The following is a 7,748-nucleotide window of genomic DNA, read 5'->3' on the forward strand; positions in this document are numbered from 1 at the left end:
GGCAGCAGCGTCAGCAAGAAAAGAGGGTTGTTAATGAGCAGAAATCTCGTGCTTTTCTTTCTCCGTATACTGCCCATGCTCATAAAGCCTTGCTCAAGCATCATTTCGGTCTCCGTTTTACGTCTGATTTGGGGTCCTACTTAGGTCTTCCTTTGCATGCTTGTAATAGCAAAGCTGCTTATAAGAGAATGTGTTGGATAAAATGCACTCCCGCTTGCAAAGTTGGAAGGCCAATCTGTTGAATAAAGCTGGTAGGCACACTTTAGTTCAGACCACTCTCTCCACTATCCCCTTGTACACGATGCAAACTTGTTGGCTGCCCTCGGGGGTATGCTCTGAGATTGATAGATTATGCCGTAATTTTCTTTGGGATTCCATGGAGAACCGTAAGGGTATTCATTTGTTAAATTGGGAGTCGGTTTGCAGCCTTAAGAGCATGGGGGTCTCGGTTTACGTATGGCGCGGGAGAATAATATTGCCTTGCTTGGAAAGTTGCTTTGGTCCTTGGTTTTCCAAGGAGGGTCAACCTTGGGTTCAGGTCTTGGGTGGTAAGTATTGTGTTGGCTCCTTGGTTCTGGATAGTAGAGCTTATTCTGCTGCGTCTCCTTGTTGGCGAGCCATCCAGCATGCCATGCCTTATTTTCGGGATGGTTTTGCTTGGAGGATTGGTAATGGTAGGCAGGTTTCGTTTTGGTATGATAGGTGGGTTGGAGATACTTCTCTTCGATACTTAGTTTCGAATATTGATGAGCATGACCAGAACTTGAAGGTTGCTGATGTTCTTTCAGATTTTCATGCATGGAACCTGTCCACTTTGCGCACTCATCTTCCAGGAGAGGTTGTGGCTAGTATTCAAGCTGTCCCGTTGCCTCGTTCCCTTGATTTTCAGGATATCCTCATATGGGGTGAATCTACTACGGGTAAGTATTCAGTGAAACCGGGGTTTGAATTTCTTTCAAGGGTCCCCTATCCTCCAGATCCTAGAAAGTGCTGGTTGAGATTGTGGAAGCTGCCTATCCCTCAGAAATTCAAGTTTTTCCTTTGATTGGTTAATTGGCAGCGCTTGCATACCAATACGCTACGTTTTGAGCGTAGCATAGCTGATTCCCCGATGTGCTCTCGCTGTGGTATGACCCAGGAAACTACTCTCCATGTCCTACGTGATTGCATGTGGGCGAAGGATTTTAGCTTCAAGCTACGGGGTACTGATTGTGATGAGTCTTTCTTTGGCAGTACGCTGGAAGAATGGGTGATCACTAATGTGCTAGATCCTGCTATATCTCATCTTTCTCTTCTTAGCTTCGTTCTTGGGTGCTGGATTGTGTGGTGTTCACGTAACAAGGAAGTTATTGAGGGTACTTTTCTGCCTAGTGTTGCTCAGATGCAGTGGCATAGAAAACTCATGGGAGAGTGCTGCCTTGCCTTTGGTTCGATGAATGATCTCAATCCACAGCGTGTTCTCAGATGGATCTCGTGGGTTAAGCCACCAGACAATGACCTTCCTTCTAAGGAGCCAAAACGCGGTTTAGAAGCTTTAAGATCCGTCTTTTCATGCAACTGAAAGGTGCTCGATCAGATCTTTCTCCTAGTCTCATTGGACTTCGGCTTCTTCTTAGCCCTTAGCTTCTTACCTTCTCGGGGTACTAAACTCTGGTACACCGGGGCTAAAGCCCCCACTTCCTGACAACAGCATTCAATTCGTTGTGGATTACCAAACCCAGGTTTGACAGCTTTTTCTCGACCTTTTCCTGCAAGTTGTTCAGAGATCTTTCCCGGTCGGCTATTCCATTATAAGGTAGGTTCAGAAACAGAGGACGAGTAAGTAAAGGCTGTCAGCTCCTCTTCCTGTTGTTCTTGTTTTTACTACTTTCCATAGTGGTTCGCGTACGTATAAACCAACCCCTGGCGAAACCGGCTCGCAGGCTTTACTATTACTGATGGAAGGCGGGCTATTATGCCTATTCAACTTATGCCTTATGCCTCTTTGCTTTCTTTATTACTTATCGCACGTGCCGCCCTTAACCTTACAGTTAAAGAATTAATTGCCAATCTCTCATACGCAATATATTGCCTTTGCTTGAACCGAAGAGAGCGATGCCAACATCAGTAGCTAGGAGCCTCTGATCCCGCGAGTGCGCTACGCTCCTGGCTATTTGTGTAGGCTCCTTCCCTCGGTCCAAAGGAAACCAGCAAAGAGCTTGCCCGGCCGAGGAAGGCAGTTCATTCAAAGGGAGTCTTATTCCATCAGCTGACAATCTCTAGCTACTCTTCGATACGAAACCATCCCCCGTTCTTGGTTGCGTCAATCGGTGCACATCTCGAGGCTTTCAACCTTACCTTAGCAGTGATAGATGAAGAGGGATCAAGTACCTTTAGCGCAAATATGGAAAATGTCTCATTAGACTGTTATAACTCCATCGCTTTGTCAATTATATTGGACCTTTTGAATCCGCGCCGCATTAAAAAACCAATATTCAAATATGGTGGACCATCGAGTCCAGTAGTCATTGTTTGCATCGCTGACTACCACCAACCATTCATTTCGCAAAGAAGCCTCACTTCGAGGAACCTTGTGGGTGTCCGATGCCGACCCCGTTGTGCTGTGCGTATAAACCCTATAGCTGTTTGGTATTCGAAGCATCTTCCATGGCAAACAGTTACCGGTTTAACAAATTTTGTGCCTTCAATTAGGCCATACCGCAACAAGTGCTCAGCTGAGAAGCTCCTCGGCCGCTATTTTTTCAACTAAGTAGTTCACGCTTTCATCGGCAAAAGTACGGGATAAGGTGTTTTTGTCGCCATCGCCCCGGTAAGACGTTAATCCGATTCGGCTAGAGTAAAAAGAAGACGATCAAGTAGGGCGTATGTCGAAAGAACGATTCATCCCAGAGAAAAAGATGGACCGCCGCTGCGAGGACTGACCTTAGGAACGGCCTTAGCCCACAGTTCTAGAACCAAGTAGATCAAGGAGGAAAAAATCGAATGTTACTCGTATTAATGAAAACCTTCGACGCTTCTTTCGCTGTAAACAAACTCGCAAGCGGACCTATTTTATGAAAAAATCTTCAATGAGTGGATGGTCACCACCGCTTTCAACCCATCTATAGAAGGAAGAAGCGTCTTTGGGATCGGAAGGAAGATAACCCTAATCGTTCTTCTCGGATCCTCGCATACCCCTATTGCGTCCGATGCATCGAGATTTCATCACCAACAACCCGGGGGAAATTAACGACCATAGCAAGTTTCGTTGACAACGGCAACAAAGAAACCAACGTTTTCTCCATCTGAATCTCTTTATTCCATTGCTTTTTGCCAATGTGGGATAAGGTATTTTCAAATCCAGATATCGCTCGAGAAGTAAGGAACGCGCAACAGGCTCTCCGCTCCTAGTCACTAAGTCCTAGTGGCTATATACTGCAACCCCGCTTTTGGCCCCTCTCTGAGTTGGACATCGCCTGCCAGTGATCAGTCTTTGTGATTGACTTTTCACACATTCTTGTTGATTAAACGATCGACTGCTATCTAAGACCATCTTATCGGTATCGTGTCACCTTGACCAGTATCAACTCGTTCCTGTCCAGTACGACACCGTTTGTTGTTGTTGAAAAAGAAGACAAAGCACTATCGCCTAGCGGAGACTATCCCTTGCTTGGTCTGTCCACGAATAGCACCGTTCTCTGTTCCGGGTTTGGGTTTTTCGAGAAGCCACAGTTCTAGCGATCGCCTTTACCGAAATAATCCCTCTACTTCTTCGAAAAATAGGTTTGATTTGCTTCACCTATGAGAAGAAGGTATGGTCAAAGCGTTCCTGTTATTCTATATTTCCTTGAACAGCCCTTCTCGTTTCAAACCGCTAGCTATGAGTACGACGGTGGAAAGGCTCCGAGGAGAAAGGTTAGGTGGACGTTTTGCACGAATGGAAAGGGGGACATCATTCATTGGGGTTGGGGGAAGCAAGGCGAACTGCTTAGTACCCCAACCCCAATGCCATAAGTCCCCCATCACCAATCATAGGGATTTTGCAACTTCACAAATGCTAGCCCAGGCGCGCGTTAGTGCCCAGTTTTAGGAAGAGCATCCCATAAGTGCTTAGAGGCAAGAATCTTCTCTTTGAAGAATTCCGATCAGAGATTCTTGTGTTTCAGAATCTTCCACGCTATCTTCATTCTGAGAGCCTTTGCATGAACTCCCCGCCCTCAAAACTATACTATCAATCAGACCCTCCTTGACCTTGCGACATCGAATGAGACTTATCCAGGGAGCAAAGACTCCGGTTGTCTTTTGTCTTTGAAGAAGTAAAACGCAGCCTAGAAAGACGCTACGAAGCGGTCGAGGGTTGAGTGAGGGCCAGTGGTTGCAAATATTGAATTCCATGTGCTAGATATCCCTGCTTCTTTTAATCTGTTACTGGGTAGGCCATGTAACCATGCTTTTGGGTACTTTACTCCCTTGGCTACTTTATTACTACGCTATTCTTCGCAGTTTCTACCTTGACTATTGGGATATTTCCATTCGAGAAAGAGATGTACGAATAAAGGAGCGAAGCTGACTCGACCGTACGGGAGAGGTTTTTTAAGAATCGAGATAAGCACTGTGAAAGAAAGAGTGAGATAGACGTCTAAGATAAAGTGCTAGCCAGCAAGCATTCCTTCCGCACCTTGATCTCTGCCGCTACCTTCGTTGTTCTATCTTCCATGCCAATCCGATAGCTCTCATTGATAGGCACTCAGTACCAGCTAGCCGCCTTCCCTGGCCTTTTGTCCTCAATCTTGGTCATCTTAGTCATTCCTAGTTTCGATCAGTCTCACGAGTGGAAATGGAAGCTTCTCTCCATGGCAGGGAGGATTACTTTAAGGCAATCGTTGGTAACTATTGATTTAAGCTGCACTTCTAGTAGTGCACTCAATAGCCTAAGAGTGGCTTAAAAGCTCCTTATCCTTAATAGCCATAGAGGCGCGTAGCGGAATCGAAAAAAGAGATTATTAGTTTATTCAAAAGGAAGTGATAGGAAAATTCAAGAGCATAAAGCTACGTCCAGCCAGGCAAAAAGGAGCTAGCAATAAGAGCAGATCCCTCGATGCTATTATGTATATTCACATGGAAAAGAGTGCTTTGAGTTTTCTTCTCGTGTCATCAGATGCCGTTGCGTAATATAAAAGGATACCTAGGCTTTTAGCTGCATCAGATGCCCTCGGATGTTTTGGTCTTTGCTTTCACTTAACCCTTCTTCTTGGTCAGAAGCGACTAAGCTAGTTAGTCAATTCGTACCTCTGGCGTTGGGAAGCGGAGATCGCACCGATTGATTCTTCGTCAATCAAGTCGGGAGTTGGTACCAGTCCTGCGTCAACCTTTCCGCTGGCTGGAAAAGTTCCCGCATTCATAGGCTTGGGCGCCCAATTCTTTTCTTGCCGCTCGCTGAGGTCACGTGGAAGTTTTCCTAAATCCATCCATTTGGTGGGCCTTTGGACTCGCAAGCAGGGGTATGCTGCTCTTCGCTCCCCCAGGACCAAAAGAGTCTTTCTATACGCTATGAAAAGCATCTCGAAAGAGACTGAGATTAAACCCTCGAAAGTAGAAGAATCCCAAAACCATGCAGCCATTCCTGCCCTAACTCAGAAGTTTTTTCAAGTATGACAGTAAATACCCTGGACACGGATCCAGAGCAAGCCTCCGAGCAGAAAGGACAGCAGCCTAAGTTAGCTTCAGCAGCATCTGGCACCAGCTCTATGACCAAAGAAAAGAGGTGGTCAACTTGCCTTCCCTGACTGTGAATACACTTGATGAAATCCCTGATGTCGATGTGCTGATCAAGGAAGATGATGGGGAACTGAAGAACTGGAAGGAAGAGGAGCTAAGCTCTATCCTCTTTCTCTTCAACAAGGAGAAAGGGAAGAGGGAGATCCAACTAGAAATATCGTAAGAGAAGAAGGGCTATCTCACTCTAAGACAAGGTGCGACTCTTATCCATTTAGCATTTCATGCTTTTTCCGACTTAGCATTTCATGCTTTGCTCAGTCTCATTATGAACCTGGAAAAGGAAGATCTCGAAGGCTCCGAAGGAAGAGAGCTAGGATCTTAACGTATGATAATATCAGACTGATTTAGTTATAGGGAGAGAGTGCAAGGAATACAAGAACATCTTCTAAGCTCTTTGGAGATGATTCCGTACTGAAATGCTTTGGCCAGCCCAGCCAAGTCAGTCTCGTCGCGCTTTAGCTACTTTAGCTTCTATGCTTGAGCATGAGTATGGAAGAAGATACTGGTGCTACTATAGAATCTTAGCGCAGTTTTTGAACCTAGGAAGCAAGTAGCAACTTCCTTAAGTAAATGGTAGACGGGGTCAAAGCGTCATTATCCATGAGATTGAAAAAGGAAGCGCAGAAATAGACCATTGCTAAGATCCCTTCTCCCGCAGCATAGTTTAGGTAGGATAGATAGATGTAGTCTAAGGCGAGGACAGGCAAAACTTCGAGTCAAACCTTGGTTCCTATAGGCCGGTTAGAGGCATAACGAACGGCATAGAAAGGGTAATCATTCTCTATTACCTATGCTTTTTTCAGGATGCTTTGGATTTCTTCCAGGCAGAGGCCCAAACTCAAAGGTTGCTTCTCACGCCTTCCAGCTCGCTTTTTTTTCTTTTTAACCGCCTTCCCTAAGGATGAATTTCCCAAGAGCAGTATCCTATTCAACAATCTTTCCCCAGAGGGGGGTTTGAAAGCTTTCAAACAAGAGTTTAGGGTACCAATAAGGTCTGACCCCATAAAGGGTGAGAATCGTTTTATTCTTTTAGCTTTAACAGGTTATACCCAAACCTACCTTACACTATACTATTAGTAAGGATGCGTAGTAGCGTTCAAAGATCACTCTTTGGCCTTTAGACTCGCTTCAGCGACTTCGCCCTTGTTGTGATAAGGGAGGGTGAGGTAAGTAGTAGTATAAGAGTTGCTCGGTCATAAATAGGCCTATATTTTCCGATTCAAGAAAGCACGGTTCAGATGCCCAATTCATTTACCTGAGGAAGACTATGTCAAGACGGACTTAACAGTTTTGACATGAGGAAGAGTTTTGAAGGAAAGGAGTTCAGGAACAACTATGGGTTAGGTGCCAAAGCGGTACGTTATGAAAGGATACTTAGGGATCCTCTATCGGAGTTGAGACAGTTACTTAACAATGAAATTCAGGTAGTCTCTACGAGACTCCCCGGCTTGTCTAAGGACGAAGGGCGAGATCTGTGAGTGTTAGCGAGACGATCTTTTGTCCGTTCTTTTGGCTTTAAACTCAGAGGCACCCCTATATGGGACTTGGAGGAAACTTTCTTTATGTGCTTGCCTAGCCTAGAGCTTATTGTCCTAGAATTCATTTCACCGGAGCTTCTTCCACTAGGGAGCCTTGTTAGCTTAGCTCGGAACGATAGATCACGGGAGATCAGACTGGTAAGACTACTTCTATCTTGCATTTTGCCTGTCGACCTACAAACCTCGTCTTTATGGCTAGCTGCAATGGGACATGCCATGCCGATAGAGCTGTAGCAGGAATAAAGCCAGCAGATAGATAGGCTGGAAAAAAGGGAGACCTATAGACATAATGGAGTCGGTCCTACGGATGCCATAGGTGCGGGGAGTAATATCAAGTGATCTGATGATCTTAGCCAGTGAAAGCAGTGAGATAAGGCAAGTTATCTTAGCCTTCGTCATCCCCTTTCTCCTTCTATTAGCTGGGGTAATCATTCTCTAACATAGTTGGCTTGT

Source organism: Hevea brasiliensis, chromosome 5 (assembly GCF_030052815.1).
Source record: "Hevea brasiliensis isolate MT/VB/25A 57/8 chromosome 5, ASM3005281v1, whole genome shotgun sequence".
Lineage (NCBI taxonomy): Eukaryota > Viridiplantae > Streptophyta > Magnoliopsida > Malpighiales > Euphorbiaceae > Hevea > Hevea brasiliensis.